The 24578-nt window shown below is 39.8% G+C and overlaps 1 long non-coding RNA gene across 1 annotated transcript; it reads left to right on the forward strand.

Annotated features, from left to right (window-relative positions):
- Positions 1–1988: 1988 nt before the first annotated feature.
- On the forward strand, positions 1989–21727 carry LOC142407773 (uncharacterized). The gene is made up of 5 exons (XR_012775043.1): positions 1989–2132; positions 5009–5126; positions 14886–14935; positions 20692–20841; positions 21323–21727. It is a non-coding gene; the product is annotated as an uncharacterized LOC142407773 (long non-coding RNA).
- Positions 21728–24578: the final 2851 nt, after the last annotated feature.

Raw genomic sequence — 24578 nt, forward strand, 5'->3', positions numbered from 1 at the left:
GGAAAATGTTGGTTCCCTGGAACTTCAGCTCCTATCAGCTATCAGCCACTTTTATCAGTCTTGAAAATAATTAGGAAGTAAAAATCGAACCCATTTTTCCTCGTAGACTTTGTAGCTGGGGCATCCAGCAAAATTATAATGACAATAAATTTGAGTTGTCAAGAAAAAAGGATATGGACTGAGAATAAGAAGAGACAGAATTCCAAAAGGCAGTGAGTAGTTTAACAGTCCCACCACATTAATGTCACATTTGTATGTTCGTTGAGTAACCAAACTGAAAATACTGTTCAGGACTGTCTTCAACTATTTTTATTCTGCTTTACAATTTCAGAAAGTAGAGAAAATTACAAATATCAAATCTGCATAGAATGTTAAGTAATAAAAAGTACATTTATTTTTGCAAGAAAAATACAGGTTTTATTTCAGATAAAATAAATTTACAGTGGAATAAGGGAAGGCAAAAAGGATGACCTGTAAAGCATATGCATCACCAGAGTTGTAAAAAGAATGTATTGTGAAAAGGTTACTGAGATTTCATAATTTGGCTTGGCACCAGAAGAGAGGAAATCTTGTCTGTTTTAAAATCTCTAGAAATGAAAATTTCAGTAAAACTGGAGGAGGTTACTCAAGATTTTAAAAGTTTGAAAGTGTGCTTGACTTCAGTTTTCTAAATACTGCATTGTGGTAAAGAATTAAAATAATAAAAGGAGCAATAATTTCAAAAGGAGAATTTCTTATGATTTTGGTTTTTTTTTTCTTTTTTAAGATGGTGAATTTATGTTAAACAAATCCAATTTCACAAATAATTTTGTTTTCTTCAGAATCGGCCAGACCCTTGGGTTTCCTAACTTTGAAACTTTTCTACCACTTTTGGAAAAGTTACAAAGTTGGAAGATTACCAACTTTATCTTTATTTTTCTTCTGGGTAACTTTTAAAACTTATAGGCATTTTACAAAATTATACAGAGGTTGGAAAGAGAGGAGAAACCTGATCACTCCCCTATTTACATTCAGTAACAAAAGAAAATTCAAAATTAAAAAAAAGGGGGACAGGAAAAATATCATTGCTTTCAATTTTCCATTTTATTGCAAAAGGAAAAGCTGCTTGTTTTGCAGCCTGGGTGCAAAAGGGTATTTTGACCAATTTAAAATGATCTGTTCATCAGCTCTAGTAATTAGCTTTTGCTTTGCTTTTCTGTATATTATTACTAGGGATTCATATACTTTTATTGACTTCTTATTATCCTCCAGCTCTTCTGCTTCATAAAAATGCTATTCCAAACCAGGTTTAATAATTAAGCTGTATTGTACAGTTGCTGCCAGTCACATTGCAAACTTTCCAACCTGTGGATTCATGACAATTACAAGTATCAAAACCACATATTTAAAGTGTAATTACAAGCATAATTTATGTAATTGCATTATCTTTATATATTGTGATGACAAATAATGTAATGATAAAAGGAAGGGAAGGACTGCTTTGGGTGGCAAAATGGTAGCCAAGGGTGTGATGTGGTATGGGTAGTGAAAGGGAGTGAAAAGACAGTACGAATGATAGATGATATGAAAGAAAGTATGGGAAAGGAAGGACCAAGGAGAAGGGGGAAAGAGAGTAATAGAAAGGAAAACTGTTACAGGGATGATGACAGGAGAGCAAATGTACAGGGCAGTGAGTTTGCAGGGTGGGACTCAAGCAGTGAAGAGCGTAGTTTAGCAGCTGACAAAAAGGAACTAACAGATTAAATGAAACGCTTAACTGAGGAAGCAGAGTTGGCAACAATGTTTGTTTAAAAGGAAGGGAATCAGTTAAGTTACTAAGTCAGCTACCTCGAGGAACAACAGAGCGAGTAGCAATGAATTGATTCAGCAGATAAGTAGCGGAGAGCAGCATATCAGTGAAAGAGTTAGCTAAGTTATTTAATACGTCAGGTATCGATGGGAAGAGAGATGAGTCAGCAAATGGGCAAATAAATAGATCAAGCAGTAGATTAGCGGTGAGACATAATGTAATTGGTGAGAATTAGCAGTTCAGAAGCCAGGTACCTGGAAGCAGTTTCCCAAACATGCCGGGTAATTGCAGCAGGACAGCCAGAGACGCCTGCGGGGATGCTGCTCCCCTAGCCGGCTGCCTGGTGAGTGCTGCATGGCAGCTGAGAGCAGAAGCGGGATGAGACGGTAGCAGTGGGGATTTGCTTGCTCATACAGGTCTTCTGGTGAGAGAGGGGGAAGGAAGGGGCAGCAAAAGTGCTCACCGGGGGAATGGCCTTGCATTTTGGGTCTCTTGGTTTGCATGTGCCCAGCTTGATGCCTAAAGCTTGCTTTAAAGATATGTAACAATTCAGAGCCCCTGCACTGCGATGAAAGGGTGACAAATGGGAAACAGATGAATCTTGCTAGCACGATCTCATATGCTTGCTATACAAAGAAAGGGCCACTCATTTGTTAGCCTCATATCCTGTGATGTTTTATCAAGAAAATGGAGAGCTATGATTCAAGCTGCACTTCCTTTTTACTAGCTGCTCCTTCCTTCCCATAGGGTTAGCAGAGAGGCTGAGCTCATTGCTGAACTATTTGCGGCTTCTGCACTAGTGGGTAGATGTACAAATATCATGAATCAGGATAGTTCTTTGGTGCATGGGGAAGCAGAGAGGAGAAACAAAACTGATGTTTACCAAGCAAAGATAAAATAAATGAAGATTTTTAAGTAATTCTACACATAGGTACTATATATGTCACCTTTTGCAAAGATATATCATTAATTTGAATTTTTAAATGGTAAAAGGGTGATTATTATTGAGGGGCTTTTTTTAAGGCAATAGTATAGTTTGATGTACTGGACCACACGTTGTGCCCTCACTTCTTTGCCTTGGGCAAAGACGGAGGTTTGAAGGACAAGAGAAACTAAGTTTTTGTCAATATAATGTTATTGGGAAAGAAGAGCGACCAGATGAAGGACAGCTGGGATGTGAGGCTATTCCAAACAAAGACAGGGAAACTAGAGGAGGTGTAATGAAAGAAGCTGGCAAGGCTAGTTTCTAAGAGATCCAGTTTATGTATATATACAAACACATAAAACTACTCTCCTCTGATTATATTCCTTTATGCATAAATAAGACTACACCCCTTACTGGAAAGAAATATCCAACAGATCCAACAGCCCAGTTTCTCTGACATTTTAAACACATCCATTTTAAAGCCTTGAAAGTCTTTTCATCATGTCTTGGAAAGGGATGAGGCAGAGGGAAGCTTTGCATGTTCCTAGAAATTAGTGTCACACTTGTTACTTATTTGCCGTTTGGACAGACTGAATCTTCAAAGGCCTCCAAGACTGGACTTCTGAGCATTTGTTAATAGAAATGGCAAATGATGGATGCCGGTGCTTGTTTTGCATACTTGCATACTTGTACTTGTGTGCAAGATCCTCTAGCTTTGCACATACAAATTGGTGCATGCTCAGAATTTGCAGGTTTTAGAAAGAAAGGTTTTGCCTTTCGAGTCTCATAAATTCATTCAGTCATAGCTTCAGTGTTCAAAAGGAAGTTAAATGAATGAATGGATAAGTAGATTAATCTTCCATTGCTCCTACCTGTGATAATTCATTTTCCTTAGTTTAAAATTGTTTAGGATTAACACCTCTTTTCTTGGAATATTTTTGTACTTGCTTTTGCTTTAACTATACCTTATATCCAGTAGTTCCTCAAGTTTAGTAGGACCTTTTAGAGTGAGGCAGTAGTCTTGGTATGGAAAGTCATTACAAATTAGTTCATTATTTTGCAAAAGATAAACATCACGTCCACTTCTTTATATTTGCTAATGTCACCTCTCCATTTTTTAAAAACTGGAAGGAGGCTAGTACTTCTCCTTTGCTCTGGGATTTTCCTGCTTTTTCAAACTGCCTCCAGAGCTTCCATTAGCAGTCCAGAGAGGCCATTTGCTCAAGATGCTAAGGTGTAAGTTTACTAGGCTTATGAGGACATTAAAATTTAGCATATGCTTCCTTTTATTTTTTTGAAGTTTTGAGTTTGTTCTTTTTCTTAAGTTCTGAAATTTTAGAATTTCTCTATTCCATCTGCAGTGGGTAGGTACTTTCTCTTCCTTCACAGAATCAAAAAGGACTGCATGAATAACCATGGAGGGGAGGAGGCTGACATCTCCCTGCCTGTCTGACCACTAACAACAGGAGTCCCTGATAAAATAAGAAGAGTAATTGAATGAGATGGTTTTGATGAGCTTCAACAGCATTTGAAAAATTAAATACAATAAGATTTAATATAGAGTAACAATAAAATAAACACAACAATAAAAACTATCATTAAATATAAAAATGTATACCTATAAAATTTGAGGTTGGCTACAATTTGCAGAACAGAGCACAGTGAAGTAAGACAGTAAAGAATTTTAGTAGAGCTATGAGACAGGGGCAATATAATTCATAAGCATCTCTGGAGCATGACTCACATAGTGTACAAGAACTACATTTTCATGAATTTCTATAAATGACCATATTTGTTTAAAGATGAAAAATAAAGCTTTCCAAAGTTATGTTGCTAAATGTAGATATATTTTACACATTACTAGCTATATGTACAATGTTCCCAAAGATTTAAAGAACCCTGAAGTCTAGGAAAGAAATAAAGATGGAAAACCTGCTTCTATAATTTATTGCAGAAATAAGCTACAATAGGATCACAGTGCATTATTCTTCATCATGACTGCAATCACATGAAAACCGTATTCACTTATTAATGCATTCCATGGATGTAAATTCTTTGTTGTTGCAGCATGGTTACATTTTAGCTTGCTTTCATTTAGCTTCAGAACACAAAAGAAAATTGGAGTTTGAAATTTCCTCCTTCTTCTATGAGGAAAAGTTCTTATCAGAAGATAGGAATTTATATGCACTTACCTTTGTAATTCTTGAAAGAGATGTCTATGCATACACACAGACATATACTTGAAGTCTCTGAACTCTCTGAATGCCTTCTCTCTCTCGCTCTCTGAGTCCCAGACTCCAGTGCTTCTCCTGTTGCAGTAAGGAAGGATAATTCAAAACTAATGGGGTCTGGATATCCTGGAAGATCTCAGCCCTATTCCTTCTCCATCTCCGGCTCCCCCCGTGACTTTGGGCGAGTTTACTGGCCTTTCTGGCTTTGCCTGTGCTGCCTATCTGAGTGGTCCAAGCCTGTTCCCAAGCCCAGACTCGCCTCCTACCCATGCTGCGGACACAGGCACCTTAGCAGGATGTACTGTCCCTCACATGGTCTGGATGGAGAAGACCATCTTGAAGCTGCCTCTGCCACCCCCCCACACTTTTGCCTTCAAAAGCACAGCGTAAACACATGAAGCATGAAGAAAAGCCAGACTCCTATGAAGAAAAAGATAGGAAAAGATAGAAAATAAGAGCCATGGGGCTACACATGTTTATCTGCATTGTAGCCTCCTTCTGCTGCAATGGAGGCAATATAATTTCTCCACCTGGCACTGCCCTGCAAGGAATCCTTCTTGCAATAGTGTGGGAAGTTCAGGCACTTCAGCAGTAATGACTTTGTGTACCTAAGCTAGATAATAGCTATGTCCTAACCTTTCAAGCTTACTTGCATATAAAAAGAGTGCTGCTCCTTTCAGAATTTAGGCCTCAAAGCTATTGTGCATGCACTTAGATTCAACCACATGAAAAAAGCCTCTGAAAACACAAGGAAAGTTCCAAGTCTGAACAGGGGCTAAAGTTCAATGTGTTTCTAATGCACATGCTCTCTGTTGACGCTATGCAGAATGTGTTGAAGGTGGTCAGAGGACCAGCCATGGTTGCTGGTAAAGCAGCTATCTCACCTTGCAGGGAGGTTCAATTTACAGGGTTTTTTTTGCCCCAGGCCCCTCTCTTTTATCCCCTTTATTTCCACTCCTCCTATCTGCCCCCTAATCTTTCCCACAAGGTCTTGACTGCCCCATGGGTTGCTTTTTTTTTTTCTTCCCATACCTCATTGCTATTCTCACCTGCTGATTTATGTAACTGCTACACAGATCGCTGCATTTGCTTTTCAGTGATGAATTGTAATCTCTGAAGCAATGGAAGACCAAAAAGCCCAGTGAACTACGTTCATTTAAAAAACAAAAAAGCCCCCTTCATTGCATATACTTACATGGATGAAAAATACCACCCTACAATACACAAAGCTCAAAGTTGAATAATACCCCCCTCTCAAAAAGGGCCCATTAGTGAAATAAAACCCAAAGCCTTGAATGCACTGTGAGGCAGAAGAAATTCCTAATGCTAATATGAAAAATATGAAGTGTTGTAAAAGCAAAGCAGTAGGAGGCCTAGCAGGCAAAACACAAGTGGTAAGATTAATACTGAAATAGGTGCTGGAGTAACTGCAAGAAGAGCTTAAGGGACACAGATCTAAGTGGTAAATTAATATATACAAATTTCCCTACTTAAGGGAACAAGAATTCCCTTCCCAATGCTGGATGAAAATAGACCCTTTTGACTCACAGTGTTTTTTAAAGATCTTTTTTACCTTTGGAGAAATGCAAACAGGGAAACTTAAACCTAAAACATTGCTCAGCCTAAGAGAATTGAGTTCTGGGTGAATGGATGGATGGATATAGATAATGTATTATTCAGAATATTATAAATTTGATTTTGGGCTAAAGAGGAAATAAAGACATTTTTTGTTGAGCTGGAGTGCTGATGTATTTGCTGAAACTGTTTCTGACTTAGAAATAAATCAAGTGAAACAATTTGGCCATGGTAAATATGCTAATAACTGTCTGTACAAGTTTGATAAAAGTATTCTATGCTGCCAGTGTTTTAATTTATTAACTAATGTGGCTATGATGACTGGAAAATGACTATTGTGAAGTAGGTAAACAAGAGGTATAGAAAACATGTTCAAGGAGGTGGCTCTTCAGAGCACTTTCCTCAGGGACGCTTCCAGATGCTGTGCTACCCTACTTTTGCCAGGCCGTGTAAGAGTAAATAGCAGTTTTAACAACAAATATATTAACTGTACTTCTTGATGTCTTTCTAAGAAAGCCTATGCTTTTCAGTAATATTTTCGATGTGACTAAGGGACAAGCCTATCACAAAAAGCAAGCTCAGTCTAGTCCCCAGCTGGTCTGATACTTTCACACAGGGCTACTTCTGGGACAGAGCAATTCAGGGCATTTCTTCCCTGTTGCTTGAGCTCAAATCTAGCCCAGAGTGACTTTATGTGAACTGGTACACAGGAAGGGTATACCGTGTTTATCTGTACTAACCTTACCCTGGCTAGCCTGACTGCCAAGGGCAAGGTAATAAAGCTCAGAAATCCTGCCTAGAGCTCTCTGTGGACATTTGGGCTGTTGGCCTTTGTTGGTGTTGGCTACGTGACAGTCACACTATTGGAGCAATACCTGAGCTAGTTTCAGGTTAAATGGACTGCATTTAATATTTTTCATGACAGAGTAGTCAAGATATAAATATATACTAGGAAAAAACATACAAGTGCTCAAAAAAAGTCACCCGATACATTTTAATTAACTCCTGTTTACAGATGCCAGTTGTAATATGCACTGCCATTTTGTTTTTACTGATACACAGAGCAAGAATTATTTATGTAAACTGTTGAAATCTGCAAATAGTTTCAAATCATGAATGCTTTTTAGAATTCATATATTTGTGGCGATTCATGGGCAGCAAAGACCAGCAAAATTCATTAAATAAATTACTCGTGGATTATTTCACCCACTGCTTCCAAATGTGAATCAAGAAATAAACACATTTTCATAGCAACTCGAAACAAAACAGGGTACACAGATGAACTATTTCTGCTTGCAAGCGCATTTCTGTGGTAAAATATCACCTCATTTAGAATTAATTTATAATATAGTTTCAACTCAGACAAGTAATTTCAGTTGAAAGTCCGTATCTGTGCACAAAGCACAAAACACAGATCTATCTTTCATAAATATCAGTAAAGCCCTGGTTGCATTTACACTGCGTGTACAGCTTTGTTCGATGACAACAATAGGGTAGAAGATCTGGCTGGGTTACAGACGGCAAAGCTTGCTTGCAGATTTAACTTCCACCTCTTCCCTTCCTTTTTTTTACTTTATATCTTGCAAATCATTGACTGATAGGAATTTCAGTGTTAGCCTTACCGTTTAGAGTTGACAGAATATTTAAGCAACAAAAAATATAAACGGCATTTTAGTGGGAGGTTTTGCTTTGATTATGAGACAGGATTTCATAGAGAACTAATGTTGTCTTTCCCCACTCCCAAAATCATGCCTTTGATCATGCATGTCTACTACTTCTGATGCATTTTCCCTGATCTTAGCCTTCAAAATCTGTTACTCCACCAAGATGTCGTTAAGGTCTTTGAACGTGTTGTCTTCCCTGCAGTTCTTCTTTATCAATTTCCACCTTCTCTCTTTTCTGTCCATATGTCTCTCATATGTTGAGATTTCTGGAATTTGATTTAATAATTTCTTCATGGTGGAAGCCATTCACTTTTTGAATCACTCATGTGTATGTGTGTTTCCATGAATAACTAACTACAGTAATAATTAAAGGGATAAATAAAAAGATGGACTGATGAAGTCATGTGTTTTATTAAAGGGTTTAGATAGTTGGGATAACCCAGTAATACTAAAATGGCAAAGAACAAATTCAATGTATAGACTGGAAGATCTCCTCTAACTATAGGAGTAAAGAGTGTTAATGAAAGGCTGACTTGAACTATAGCAAACAAAGAAAATGGTCGTGCTAGTACAGGTCATTAACCTGCTACAGAGTTTGTTGTCCTGGCTGTCATGTTTTCTTTCATGTAGTCTGATGGGCATGCCATCACTTGGCAAATTTGCATCAACACTAGAATACAGAGCTGAGATCAGCCAGAAGTGGGCTGACAGAGGACTTAGAAAACGGAAATACATTGCTGATTTGCTTGCTTTGAATGTTCTATCAAAGTAGACTGTGATGCCACTTTGCTGGCACTTTTTATCGTTTGCAGGTTTAAGATGTAAAGGTGATTGTTCTGAATTCGTAGAAGTCTGCCTGCGTGACACATACTGCAATGTCCTGGCTGTTGTCACGGTATAATTTTGTCTTGAAAAACAGACAGGTAAAATCTCTACTTGAAAATGCTCTTAAAAAGAAATCATATAGCACCCCCACAATAGTAACTGAGGGATAGACATGTAAGAAATACAATTATATCCAGGAAACCTTATATAAAACATGATCAAAACCAAGCAAAACAGATATAACTATGAAGAGCACATTCAATGCATGATAGCACCTAAATGTGTCATGCTGGAGAGTTTCTGAAATAAAAAGGTTTTTAAAACTAATTTAAACTTGGCTAACTCCAAGGACCTTCCAAGGTCATAAGAAAAGCCCCAAAATGAAAGTAACGAAACTCTTGTGTGAAATTCAACATTGAAATATAAACTAGAATATGAACTTAGACTTATTTTAACTTCTAATTAATGTATTTCTCCATTTCTTTTCCTTTATGATAGCTGAGGCTATTCTCTGACTCCTGTTCCTATAATTCTTGGTCCATTAAATAACTGTCAGCATTGTTCGTTCACTTGGAGCTGGGGACTTAAATCTGCACTAACTTTATATTAAGAAAATAGAATCAGTCTTCAGTACTTCTGACTCTTGCTTTACAAAGAGCAGGTTCCTTGGCCATGCTTAAAACCTTCCTTGAGGTCTTCAAAGAACTATTATTTTTCAAAATGTAAAACAAAAAAAGACATTTTGAATAGCCAAGCTAAAAGCATGTTTACTGTATTGTGAGGACCACATCTGCTCAGCTGTGAGGATTTGCCTTAGGTTTACTTGGTTGCAGTTCTTGGTTTTTTTCCTGTTTAATTTCTTAGAACACTTCATTGCTATGAGGGCTTAGACAACAAGGGAGCTGCAACCATGCAGCTTTATTTACATAGTGTGATATACAGCAGTAAGATCTTGAGTTTGCTTCTCATTTTGGAAAGGAAATTAATACACTTTGTTCTTTCCTCTGGACCTTCTCAGCGTAGCACTACTGTTTGACCACACAGGGCTAGTTCTGCCCTGGCTTGTCTACATGGTCACAGCAAAAGGAGAAGGAATAAAGAGCTTTCCCCTGTGGCACACAGGTCGGACAGACTCGCAGCCCACATGCTTGGGGGAATGCAAGCACCTCACCCCAACTGCTCTGCTGGGAAGCCAGGGTGGTCTGAGGAGGGAGGGTTCAGCCAGAGGCATGATGCAGCAGCCTTTGTAGCACTTTCCATGTCACTGTGCATGCCAAGTATCAAAGTACATCCAATTTATGCCAAGAAAACTCTTCCGAATACAAGTCTATGCCTTGAGGGCATGATCTAGCTCTATATAATTATTTCTTTGTAGCTATATTATCAGCATGCAAGTTTCCTTATCCTGACCAGCTACTCTAACTCAGCTCTGAATGGCGTTTGTTCTCTGAGTTCCCATGCGACCAGGTAACAGGGAAATGCAAACCACACTTAGAGAAAGAGCCAAAAGAAGATAAAATAAGACCATTTTCCAAGAGCCTCCATCTCATCCATGAAGTGACTGGGATACAGAGAAATTCAGCAACTTCTGCAAAGAGAGAGAGAGGGAGTACTTGCCTAGTGCAGTGCAGTCTCATGCGGGTTGCCCCAAGCTAGCCCCGGACAAACAATACTTCTACACAGCAGTGTGTGGCAGAGCTCAGAAATACTAACTGAGAACCTGAAATCAGCCTCGTCAGAGCTATGCTCAGGCTTATTAGCATAGCTGCTCTGCAAGGCTAGTTAGCTAGGACACTGTGCTGTGGCTAGACTGCTCCTGCTACCAGGGCTGGCCTGTTCAGGATGGATAAGGGATGCATCTGGCTTCATTTCATGGTACAGACTCCCCCTGTCATTCTCACCTAGCTTGGATGAGGACTCAGGTTCCCCGAGTCCATTTATTTCCAAGTACCACCAAGACCTCTTGATGGTGACAAGAAGGCAATTAATAATCAGGGTATCTCTATGCCGCAGGCTGCAGAAGAGTAGAGAAATTAGCAAGCGAGCTATAAACAGTTTAGCTCAAGCATCAGAAAGAGCCTTGTCAAGCACTGCAGATCTCAGCACGGGCTCACTTGGAGGTCAGCTGCTCTGGAGTCCGTAGGGCAAAGGCAAACCAGGTTCAGGCACATGAGCTACTTGGCCTCCCTCTGCGCTGCTCTGTACCCTCCAGTTGAGGTTATGCCCCAAAGGTCAGACTCCCGAGAGCAGAAAGCCACCCAACACTGCTTCTCCACCGAGTGGACTGCACACACAGCTCACAGCATGCCCTTAAAATCTCTGCCACAACTTCCAATTTGTTCCCATTAAGGATCTGGGAAGGTAACAGAAAATCTTGTGGTGGATTAAGGAGATTGTGGATACATAACCATAAACTCACACCAGCCTGTTTGATCCCACACTTACTGAAGCATTCATTGTTCTTGGTATTTTTCTTAATGTGCAGAATATAATCAGTTTTCAGTGCTGGCTTTAACTTATTTACTTGTGATAGGATAGGAAATATCATCAGTCTTTGAGAGCACCAACATGTAATGGCCTCTTTTTGATCTTATTTTTCCTTTGGATTGTCTTGTCTTTTTTTCCCTTGTATAAACTTGACCTGGAAAAAAAAAACGAACTCTTCCATAACACAAACACCTGACACCATCATTCACTTTTCAAAATTTCTGCCTTGAGGAATTCTAATTTCTCTGTAGAATAAGCGCAGTTTGTCCTTGACTTTTACTTACAGAATATTTATGTATTAGTTTATGTCTAAATCTACAAAGGAGCTTAAATCCCAGCTGACTGTCCATTCTGCTTCTTATATTGAGCCCCTCTTTCCCATTATGCAATATCTCAATGATTAGCAAATTCATTGAGGTTCAGGTCTTTGTGACGTCTGGTTGCAGTGTTAACCTGTGGGCTACAGCTCACTCTGAAGCTGCAGTATGAAATGACGTCTCACAGTACCTCCTGCTGAATTATTCCACTCCTCATGGCATGATGAAATTGGGCCAAGCAGAGTCTCTGAGCTCCATTCTGCACAGCTGGAAAAGTCACACAGGAAAATGAAGGCCAGCTCCTACCTAGTCCAGGGGCCACTGGACCTTCAGTGAGCATTTGCCACCTTAGGAACCCTGACACTTATGGTGGAGCTGAGTCAGGGAAAGGGTGTAGAGATGAATGGGGCTGCTCAGAGAAAAAGGGCCTAAAGGTACTTCCCTGCTGGCTTCCTTCTTCTACAGAGCTACTGAAAGCTCAGCATCAGTCTCATCCCTGCCTTCGGTCTCCCACACTATCACCACAGCAAGGCTGAGCATGAGGAAAATCTGTAGCAGCGAGTGTGTGGCTGCCGTCACAGCAGTGATGGTCACGGTCAATGGCAGTTAATCTTCATCTGACAAACAACTGCAGTTCTTATAACTTTCAGCTGGTTTTGTGCAAAATTGTACAGATTTTTCTTAAAGTAATTAAAAAAATAATTATATTATGAAAACACTTTACAAGATAATCTCCTCTTCAATTTCCTTTAATATTTTCTGGGGAATTACCATGGGTAACATAGAAAATAGGTAATTGAATTTAATTTCTATTACCATTTTGACAGCCTGAACTCTTTCCCAGGGTGACAGATTTAATTTCTCACACATGGCTTATATTGTTTTTAAATGCAATAATAAGTGGCATGATATTGTTTCTTGCTGTGGCATCTAAGACATTATTTAGCAATATATCCAAAGTATTTCATCTGAATTGATAGCCATTAAAATATTCAAAGCAGAACCTCAGCAGGGATGGATTGATACAGCATCACTGGAATCAGCTGTGCCGTGCTGACTCACACAAGCTCAGGATTTAGCCTGTGGTATTGCTGTCATGGTTTAACCCCAGCCAGAAACTAAGCCCCACACAACCACTCGCCCACTCCCCCCGGGTGGGATGGGGGAGAGAATTGGAAGAGTAAGTGAGAAAACTCATGGGCTGAGATAAAGACAGTTTAATAGGGAAAGCAAAAGCCACGCACACAAGCAAAGCAAAACAAGGAATGCATTCACTGCTTCCCATGGGCAGGCAGGTGTTCAGCCATCTCCAGGAAAGCAGGGCTCCATCACACATAATGGTTACTTGGGAAGACAAACGCCATGACTCTGAATGCCCCCCTCTTCCTTCTTCTTCCCCCAGCTCTATATGCTGAGCATGACGCCATATGGTATGGAATAGCCCTTTGGTCAGCTGGGGTCAGCTGTCCTGGCTGTGTCCCCTCCTGACTTCTTGTGCACCCCCAGCCTCCTCGCTGGTGGGGTGGGGTGAGAAGCAGAAAAGGCCTTGACTCTGTGTAAGCACTGCTCAGCAGTAACAAAAACATCAGTGTGTTATCACATTATTCTCAACCTAAATCCAAAACACAGCACTATACCAGCTACTATGAAGAAAATTAACTCTATCCCAGCCGAAACCAGGACAATTGCTATCGCATTTTCTTTCCTCTCACCAAATTTTAGCATATTTTTCTTATCAATGATCTGGACCAAGGCATGGAAAAAACCCTGTGAATTCATTATAAGCCCAGCCCTGCAACCCAGTGAGCTGTGCAAGGGTGACATGTCATTGTCAATTTGCGCTGAAGACAATGGAAGCAGAAGGTGTCCTGCCTCTTTCCAGCAGTGCTCAGCAACTCATACGATTTAGGCTGGAGGAGCAACCTTTGTTCGTGTAGCTGCAAGGACATATTTACTGCTAATTCCAGAGACACCAATGTTGGAATAAATCAGAGCAGGGAAAAGGGTGATAGCTCTCATGAATGCCTCTTTCCAACACAAATTTGAAGGCTAATAAGCATTACATAATATTGCTGCTTTCAGTTCAAAATCAAGTAGATCAATTCACCTCTGAAATAGCAGACCTGTATTAAAATCCTCAACTGCGGATATAAATACTTGCTTTCTGCACAAGTTAATAGCTTTTCTGCATGCAAGGGTACAGGAAGTTTAAGGTCATAATTTCCTACTAGCTATATTAAGAGAGGGTCACTTGGAGGTGCTACATCCCAAAATGAGTTGCAAAAGTTCATAGGAATCCCTTGATAATGGCATTACCCTTCGTACTTCCATGATGTTGTATTTTAGTTCTGTTTTCCAGAAAGGAAGTTTCTGGCCTATCTATTATAGAATGAATGTGAAAATACAGGTTAACGCAGAGCACAGTGTCTGATAGCTAAGCTTCAGACAGCTAAGCTCTTAAGAAAGGAGCAAGCTGCTACAGCAGAAAACAGGCAAAGCCTAAAATAAATGTAGATACTTAATGACTGCAAGTGTAAAGTCATCCCTTTACACTTGCATTTCATTCTTGGGAGCCATCTGACCAAAACCTTTTTGGCTCAGTTTCTGACAGGAATGTTGTGATAACACAATACAGACTTCAGCTTTTTGTTTGCAGGGCAGACAAATTTACTTGCGTGCTGTCCCAACCCTGCTCAGGTGAAATTAAGGAGCTACAATTTTTAACCTTTTAATTATTGCAGACACAGAAGCTGCAGCAGTGGGAATTGTACTTCTGTACTCCCCATCCCTTCCTCTTGCAGCCTTCAACACACACCTTACAAGCACCCTACAGTAGCACTCAATGAAAACATAGGTGAGGGCCAGCCTGCGATGTTCTGCTGAAGCTGTTGTAATCTTTTCCCAACCTGGTACAGCAGAAGACAGTAGGTAAAGAGGTTATAGATGGGGCAGCAGCTGGAGGGATGATATGTCAAATGGGACAACAACACTGTGGGGTTGGTGATGGGATTAAAGTATTTATCTCCTCAAGACAATAGTAATAACATCTATTGTCTCTGCTTATCCATATAGTTGAGAATACGCCTCATGTGAGAAACTGCCTGTTACTTCTTCAATAGAAGGTAAGAAAATGCTTTCTTGTTTCACCAGAATTAGTAGAGCATTTTGGAAAATTTTGTATAGTCAGTGTGGACAAGGAAGAAACATTTTGGGGGTTATATTGAGGAATGCTGGCAGGATTTAAGGAAGTGGTTACTAAAGGATGTAGAGTGACTGTAGAAATATTCCAGAACTTGTAATCGCAACACAGGCCCTCTGGCATTTTAAAGACCCCTAAAGGTACCAACACACTTGCATAAAATCTACTGGAAGAGAGTGAAAGTGTATACATATTAATAGTTAGCTTCATTTTTAGGAGCAAATCAATCTCCAGCAGCATCGGTAGGTTAATCAATGTTTTTCCCCTAAAACTAAACCAGTTCTTGCCAGCAACAAACCTCTTCTGCCCACACAAGTGGTCTACCTTGACTGTAGCAAATAGGACAGTGAGCTAATCAGGTTTTAGAGCTCACAGTAGCATATTTACTTTGGCCTGAGGTTGTGCAGAGGTCAAGAAAAACAGCCATTTCCAAGCCAAAAGAAGTGTGACAGAACTTCATGGCTACCTCAGCTTGTCTCAGACAGAAGTTTTGCATAGCTGGCCTCAGTTTACCACTGCTGAGTTCAGGGGGATTTGTAGAGGGCTTTTCTTGCAGCTGGCAGAGTATGTCACATTTATAATCAGCGTCTAGTACTGCTATGGAGGAGTCGGTGCTGAATGGCAGAAAAATTATTTTGAGAGCGAAAAATAGGGATGAAATACATAAATTATGAAATAGAAATGCAATATATTTGTTCTTTCATTTGCTGGGTTATAAGAATGCATGCAGCCTAAACTGTAATGAAGCTCCCCCCCGAACCATTATTAAGACATCCAGCATATAAACAAGTATGTTATTCATGAGCCAAATTTCATAAAGCAAATGTAAAATTCACAGATTTACCTTGAAGAGTCTGTAGTCAGGGACCTGAGTACTTATCAGAAATTCCTGGCTTCCCTTCTTCAGAGCATTCAAACTCCAAGAACACATCTACAAGAAAGCATAGGGAAAAACTCAAACATGCAGTGAATCAATAGGAAGTAAGTAAGGAACGGCTGTGAAGATAGCTTTGGAGATAAATGGATTCATCTGGCACAAAAGTTGGCAAGGTTTTTTCTGCTTGAGGTTTACTAGCTGAAATTTGAACTGAACATGGAGTCTCCTGTGGGGTATTTAACCTTCTGGAATCCCATTTATCTCAGGGAATAAAATCTTCAGTTGCTTCTACAGGAAGATCAGTAGTCCAGAAGATTAGCTACAAGCTGCCATGACTCATTAATCGTGGAGGAAAATATGCCAATTTGATAGTTAACTGATTTTTAAACATTATTATTTTTAAATACAGTCAAAGTAAACCTCAAAACAAAAAGGTCATTTGAACTGAGAAATCAAAACCTAGGAAATATCAAAATGAAACATGGATTTTTTTCATAAATTTTTGTCATTTTATTTAGTGATTTTGTTTTATTCCTGAAGGAAGAATTTGATAAAATCAAAACAAAATCACAAAGAGATACAGCGTCAATGAATCTGTTTTGAATGTAAGCTTTGGCCCCATGTTAGAAACCGCAGTAGTTGTAAGAGTAACTAATGCACAAAGAGTTATCACCGCAGTTAAGAACAAGCCTGTCTGACCTGTGTAACTGGGGAGGTTCATGTGGACCCTTAGTACATTAAAGCCTGCCACACACTATACACAGAATCCTTGCTACTACGTGCCTGTCCACCTCCTCTGGTTAACTGGTTGGAGCATGGATAGCAATCAGAGGTTGCTCTTTTCTTCATCCCTTGCAGATGGCACAACGCACTAAAGAGAAAACCATTGTATTCTTCTGATTCTGGGGCCACAACTGCCTTTTGCTGAAAAGAGGATCTTTTCTTCCTTCCAAGCTCATAGGACAATGAAGCTACAAAGCACAATCTGGTTGTCTTTGTGGAAGCAATGCAATATATAGAGGAAAGAATTTACAGTGCTGTTACACTCAGACCTTCTTAATTTCTTTTTTTTTTTCCTTCTGAAATTTGATGAGAAGATCCTAGGAAATTATGTGCTTATGTTAATGTAACATTAAGGTTGATAAATCAAGTTCTCAAATGTCATGACATGCAGAAGTCAGGCTGAAGGCTCAACCTTTCCTCTGGCTCTTTGCCTCTTTCTTAAAATATAGTCTGCCTTTATGCTCTTATAAATTATTTCTCAGACTACAGAGGAGTTAGTATAACACAAACTGGAATTCTCTACAAAGCTTTATAAATAGTAAATGCATGACAGAAAATGCTGTGCAGCTGGGCTATATAAGGAAAGGAGTAATTTACTCACAAACACTTCCGTATGTTCTTCCTTGAGTTTCAGTTTGGCATGATCATCTCTCTGTCTTGATCATCCATCTGCCTTATTCATGCAGGGAGATTCTGGATGTCATTGGTATTGTGGAGGTGCTGTCCCTCCCAGAGATACTGATATTCATGTGCAAATGAAAGTATTCATATGTGAATACAAGTATTCATTTTTTCCTGCCAAGACTGCTGGCTACTGAAGATAAGCTTTTCTGGCCTCAAAGGAAAGAAGAGGAAAACCTTGGAGATGACAAAGTCTTTAAGGTCTTCTGCTTCCTGGATAGCCCTGACTGAACAGCTGTCATAACAGTAGCAGGGCAGCACTCTGTGCGAGGTTGGATTTATCTAGGATCCCCCATCCAGCCACAATAAACATCGATTGCTCAATGGCAGCCATCCTCAAGTGTGGGCAAGGAAGGCAATACTGATCGTTTGCCTTACTGCCCCTTCCTTAGGCACCAGTCACCCCACATGACATCTTTCTTCTTCCTTTCACTGAGTAAAGCCCTAGCAGATAAGCAGAGGAGGTACATTGTAAATGGGGCTGTTTCATAGGCACACGTGTACAGCAGTTTCATAGGAGGAGGGTGGCATGTAGGGCTCCATCTTCTGTCAGAATCCCAGCCCAGCATTGGTGCTGCTTTCCCCATAATCTGCCTCAATCTGGGAAAAGTACCGTGATGGAGGACAGACTGCGTGGCTGCTCGTGTGTGTGTGCAAAATATCTCTTCCACGAGTGTAACAAAAACTGTGTTGAAACATGAAGTTTTATTTTTCAGAGCAGGATATTATCTGCTGTATGAATGACAAAGAATATGGAAGATGACTTGCCCTGTCATGACAGCGTTATGCAAACAGTACTCTCCAGGCTCCTCTAGAAACCTAAGTCTTCTCATACAAGGGGGAGAGAGACTAAAGATTGTGGACATAAGGATAGATATAGTGTCATACATGGACTTTCCACAGATTATTTTTGGATTATCATTGTTATATGATTAATTTAAACAAGGTGTTTCAGCAGAGCCACTGTCATGTAGGCAACTATTGAGTAAAATTTCCAGGCATGATTATGTTTTAGTCCTTTTCTTACAGAGCAAAAATGCTTCTGCTTTTAAATGGTGCAACTCAGAACTTCTGGTATATACTGGGGGAATGCAGAGCACACAGAAGCAAAGTATTTTAGTTTCCACCACTTTAAAAGATATAATTGGGAACACCTGAGACACGGTGATTCACCAAGGTAACTGCATCATAAGATTGCCATGAAAACAACTTTGTAGTGCAGCATTTAAGGGGAGATTATATGGATGACACCAGAGGACACGATTCCTCCTTCAGCATTGATCCACTGACACAAAGCCTCGCTGGAGATAGGGTGGGCTGCAGTCCTTGACCTCTCTCTCCCTCCACACCAGGAGTTCCATGCCTGTGGCTTCACCCTGGGGCCAAGGAGTCCCGTTCCCGCCGTGCACCCAGGTCAGCCCACTCACGGCAGCGCTGCGCCTTGGTGGGAAACTGGCCCTATATCTGAAACACAGTCAGAAAGAAGAAAGAGATGAAAGTCTTAGATGCTTGTAGCAATCATCAGATCTGTTTTGTCTACCACCAACCTTCCCCAGATCTTTGTCCATGAAGCTGTCAGGAGATAAACAGTATTTGAGCACACTGTTCTTTTATTTCTCAGTATGTGAAGGAATATAATCCAAATTATATCCTGAATATACCCCATCTAAATATGAATGCATCATGTTAGAAAGAAGTCAGCTGGTCAAGGTTATTACCCTGGATAACATCTACTGAGATTTGTCAGGCTCCCGACAGCAATTTTCATCACACAAGTAAGCACAGTATTATTATGTCTGTGACTGAGCACTCTTGAAATTTTGATAGCTTTCAGTCAGATACTTATCTCTGGACACAAAGAGAAATTTTACAATTGTATTACTGCACAGTTGTCCCAGTTTTAAATAAATTATTTCAACTTTAGCCAAAGATGTGATGCGTACTGCTTTAGAGCAAGTACCTGCTGCATGCACATTTTTGAGTGGTCTCAGATTACTCTGTGGAATTATTTTTACATATTATACATAAGACTGTGTACTTGCCCTGAGGATATATTCAAGGTGAAAACTTGCTCTAAAAGTGACACGTTTTGCATTTTGCATCTGTATTGGAGATCAGGAGGGAGAAAGACACCTCCAGGTGTGGGGGGGAGGCCACAGAGCCTGTTCCAGCATGGCAGCAGGGTTTCCCCCTGGACCAGCCATGGCGAGACCAAGTGAAGAACTGGTAGACCCCCTTCTACCACCATCATACATTGGTGAAAGGCACAAAAGCCTGTGCGTTGTGGGAGGAAAGGATGCTTCACCACAGAAATGAAGTGTCACAAATTACTTCCTGTTCCTACAGTGTACAGTGAGGACAAACTTCTCTGAGGCTCAGTGTTTTGGGTCCTTCCATCACAGTCTTCATTTTGGGCATTACCCATGGCATCATTTAGCCTAATGTGAACAGCTCCCTGGCAAGCCAATTTTTTTTACTTAAACCAGTTGGTATATCATAATGTTATGTTTAAGTTCCCTTCCATTAAATGCAATTTGTTGCATCTTAAATTATTTTAGACAGTTTCCTTTAACATTAACTAGAATTAACATTTACATTGTGATATATTGCAAATGACAGCTGTTGGAGCAACTTTTTCCCCCAAGAACTATATTTCCTACCAGCCAGCTAACCTCAGAATTTTGGGGAATTATTATATAATGTTGTTTCCAATCAAAATAAATGTGTTCAGTTTTCCTATAGGCAGTGGCATTAAATAACAGTTACACAGCTCGGTCCCGTTCCCAGTAAAATTGGTGGCAAAACTCCCACTGACTTCATGGGAGCAGGATTTAGATCATGGTTGATTTACTTTAACATTCATAGAAATTATGGGTTAACCTCTAAAAGTAGGGAAAGTTTGGCCACATAAGCCTCCAAAGACCTAGATATTTAAAACATATCTGTTGCTGCTACTTACACGTCATTCCGTTTACTTTCATTCTCCCCTTCATACGCTTTCATTAATCGCACGGAAATGTTTGTGAATATAGTGAAGACAACTGGAATGATTAGTGCTTATTTTTAGGGGCAATTGCAATCAGCAGGAAGGGGAAGTTTACCTACTCCCCTTTCTCCAGACAAGGAAACCAATCTTTTGAAGGTTCGCTGCCAAAGTAAAATCCAGAGAGGGGCTTTTGCATGTTTAACCACACCTATGCACAAACTTAAAACTCCCTTATTGTCCCCCTAGATCCAGAGATGTCTAAATTACCTAGACTCTTAAACAACATCCTATCCTCTTGTGCCAGAAAAAATGTTTCCAGCTGTATGATATCTGGTGTGCCATTTTTTTTCAGAGATTGTTACTGTTTTCAGCTGTGCACCAGTAGCTTTCCCTGGTTAGCTCTGCCATTCCCCACTCTAAGGAAGGAGCGCTGCGAGAAGCTGCTTTACACGGAGGAGCTCTGCACTAAGGAAATATGTAAGTCCTGACCCACACTGAGAAGGTGAGGAACTTCTCCATGCAATTCCTCCAAACCCTTTTTAAGAAATAGCCTTCCCTCAGGAGAGTGCCTCCAGGTTAATCTTTCCGGGTCTCCACAGCAGCTTGTGGAGGACAGTGTTACGCAATGTGAGCTGAAAGTTTCAGGAGACTCTAACCTTTAAGACTGAATAAACTACCTCATTTCTGCAGTAATCCCAAGAGACAACATACCTCCACAGCATGAGTCCCTCCCTGTTTTTTCAGGCTTCAAGGAAAGGGATGGTTATTTGTTGCAGGCCCAAACCAACAATAAATATCAATATTTCTTGCCTGACTCAGCTGCTCTACTTAGTGTATTGATCTGTCCTTGTCTTCCCATTCCTAGTCCTGTGCACTGAGGGAGGACAAATAAGCAGGTTCACAGCATTTATTTATGTCAGCTCACCCCAACACCAGTCCCAGGGGCACAACAAGAATTCTTATTTCTTCCCTTTCCTTTGCAGGGGTGCAAAATGCAAGTCACAATCTAGCCTGCTCAATCTCTGCTCAATGTTTATGAATAAAATATGTGAATGTATAAGCCTGGAAATGTTACTGGAAAGGGTACATGGAGCATAAGTCGCCTGCAGTCCTGCATGTCATCCGTACTGCCCGCTGCGGAAGAACCCACAACTTCTTTCCTTCATCACAGCTATATCCTGCCCCAGCTGGTAGCACAGTTACAAAAGTGCAATCCCTTATCCCACCATGCAGATTACTTACAGGAATAATGTTAGGAAAAGTATAAGAACAAGAAAATTAAGATTTTTTTTTTTTTCAGATTTGGATCAGTTAATAATATTACGTTACTGTCTTAGAATCTGAATTCTTTGCTACAGCTGAGCAAGCTGTAATGCATGGTTTTTAAATGTCAGAAATCCCTTCTGTATCCAAACCAACAAAGAATAATACTAATAATTTTCCTGTAACAGTAGAAGAAATACCTGAGGCAATAAAATACTATGAAAAGATGTTTTTCTCACCAGATTTTATGAAATCTTGAAGGCTTAGTGCATTCCAGTTCTTTTTCAATAGATATTTAGAGAAAATGAGGAAAAGGGCCATTTTTGTTATTTTCAGGTGCAGCTTTTTCTTACTATGCTACAAATCTTTCACAGCACACCAGATAAAGTTCTTGCCCTTAAAAAAAATGCAGTGGCTTTGTAACTAAATAATGTTACCACTCTGATCAAAAAAATTCATCACTGAAATTGTACTCAGTCATCAAGAGCAAAATTAGAGCCAAAAGTTATCCCCTCTAACAACATTTTGTACCAGTTCTGTTCCACAATTATTAGAAGTCAACACAAGGGAAGGAGCATAAAGCAGACATGAAATAATAACAAACCCCTGTGCATTATAATTGCATATATCATAACAATTCAAAACTCACACGTCTTGGATAAAAAGCTTGTACTGGAAAGAAAATGTGCATAGGATTAGGATAGGGGAAGTCATCTCTTTATCAGGAAAAATATCAGTAAAGATTCAGTGCTTTCAGCCTCTGGAGTTTCATTTTAATTCTTCTGTCAAAAAGCAGACTACTCTTGTTTTAAAAGTCAAGTCCTTCTGCAGAGGAAAAAAAAAAAAAAAACAACAAAAAACCCCCTCTCAAAACATTTACAAGGCATATTTTTAGTTTAATTTTATAGTAAAAAGCTATCCCCCTTTTACTTATTGTTCCATAATGTACTAATATTAGTGCAAAATATACCAGGACACTTACAACAGGAATTGGTTGTACTATCATAGGATCATTCAGGTTTTGCAAAACACCAGTTCCTCATGATACCAATATGACTATAACTGCTTCTAGATATCGCTTTGGATTTACCTTTGTGATCTTCTTAATTTTAAATGGAAAGAGAGAAACCTAGCAGCTTTTAAAACTAACAGCTACTGCTACAGGTTTAGAGGCTAGTCATAAAGTGCAAATATGGTAACTAACAGGGGCCCAGAATTATCCATGGTGTTACAGCAGATGCTTCAAAATACCCTGTTTTCCTTCAATTTAGGATGCAGAAATTCATTTAGAAAGGAGAGGTGAGGAAACAAGATTTCCCACTCTTCTCAATTATTGAAGCATCTTGAATGTCAGCAGAGCTATGTACATTTAAATTGTTGAGTCTTTAGCACTACTTTTTCTTTCTTTACTATGAAAACAACAGTTCTAGCTTAACTGAGTGTAAAATGATTCTGTACTCTTCCTGAGTCAGAAAATAACCTGAAACAGAGCTCCAAAAGACCTTTTCACTTAGTCTCAATATGCAGTACCTGTGCAATCCAGATTTTAATAGTATTTATTAGACTTCAGTTAATGTTTCTACAGGTAACAAACAGTTGGTGTGCTTATTCATCAATTTACATTATCTTTACACTCACCATCAAAAAAAAAAAAATTAGAAATCAACCCCTCCATATTTGCAGTGGGATGGGGCAATTGACATCTCCCACCATAGGAGCTCAGCCTTTACTGGGCCTTCTGAGAACTATTTTATCAAAAAAATAATTATTTCTCTAAAATTTGTGTAATTTGTCCACCTCATTCTATTATTTACAAAAGTTAGGAATGCAGCATTGATCCTAGCTTTTCTACTTTCAGAAAACTCCTCCTCTAAATTTACTCAGGAATTGCAGGAAGATATTTCCCTGGAAGGCCACAGATTTTGGGATCCGCAAACAGCCTATGGGAAGCTGGTCCCCACAGGTTCTTACACAGGACAATTTCACTGTTCCTGCACTTAAAATGCTTCCTAGCCCTTCCCTCCAGTCTGCATTCATTCAGATGAAATGACCAGAATGAGGTTTGACCAAACAGGGGGACTCCCAAAGCCTGCATCAATCAGCTAAACTCTATTGAAGTCAATGAGCCAGTTTATCCTGGCTGAGGTACTGGCCCCTAATCTCTATAAAAGAATTCATCTGCACATTTGGTACAATAAAACCCAACAAAGCTGTGAAATTTCCATTTCCAAGTTGGATAGGTCTGGGGAGGTTGGTCATGGATGGAAGCAGCCGTGATCTCAGTGCCAGCAGGGGAAGGAAGGATCCCCTCTGGTGCTGTGGCTGGGCATTATCATGAAAGGCAGCATGTGATGCTCTGGGAAGTATTAATCTGGAGCGTGGTCTCTTTTTTTCCTCTGCTAGAGCCAGACCTCCATGTGTGTAAACAAACATGTAGCTCAGTGCCAGGTATCGGCTAAGCCATCCACCAAATACAAGCTTTCATGTATTTATTTATGCAGTGTCTGCAGTGCATTTAAAGGCCAGTATGGATTACCTCGATTTGATATCACCTGGAAATATCTGTTAACCAGAAGTGCTTAACCTGCATGTCATTCCTCAAGCTAACAAGGAACGTTAGCTTCCATAAAGGTACCTCTCAGCTCACTTTCCTGCATCCTCTGTTTATAGCTATGTCTCGGGAGTTCTTGTATTTCATATTCCTAACATAGCTTTTACAAGTGTGAAAGAACATCTGATGAAAGTGCTTTTGTCATCCTGACTCTAGAAGAAGATACCATCAATTACAGGCCTCCTTGTGTCTGTTAATACTGTTTTTAATCAGGTTTTGTTTATTTATTGTCAATATTTTGCCTCTGTCACATTTTCCCCATTTCTTCCTGTTTCCATTTCTTCAGTGTGGATCAAAAGAGAGACGGCTAACAACATTGCCTGTTGCTGGCTTTTCTCACAGGGGTGACAGAGCAACAAAAAACT

The sequence above is a fragment of the Mycteria americana genome, chromosome 3 (assembly GCF_035582795.1).
Source record: "Mycteria americana isolate JAX WOST 10 ecotype Jacksonville Zoo and Gardens chromosome 3, USCA_MyAme_1.0, whole genome shotgun sequence".
NCBI lineage: Eukaryota > Metazoa > Chordata > Aves > Ciconiiformes > Ciconiidae > Mycteria > Mycteria americana.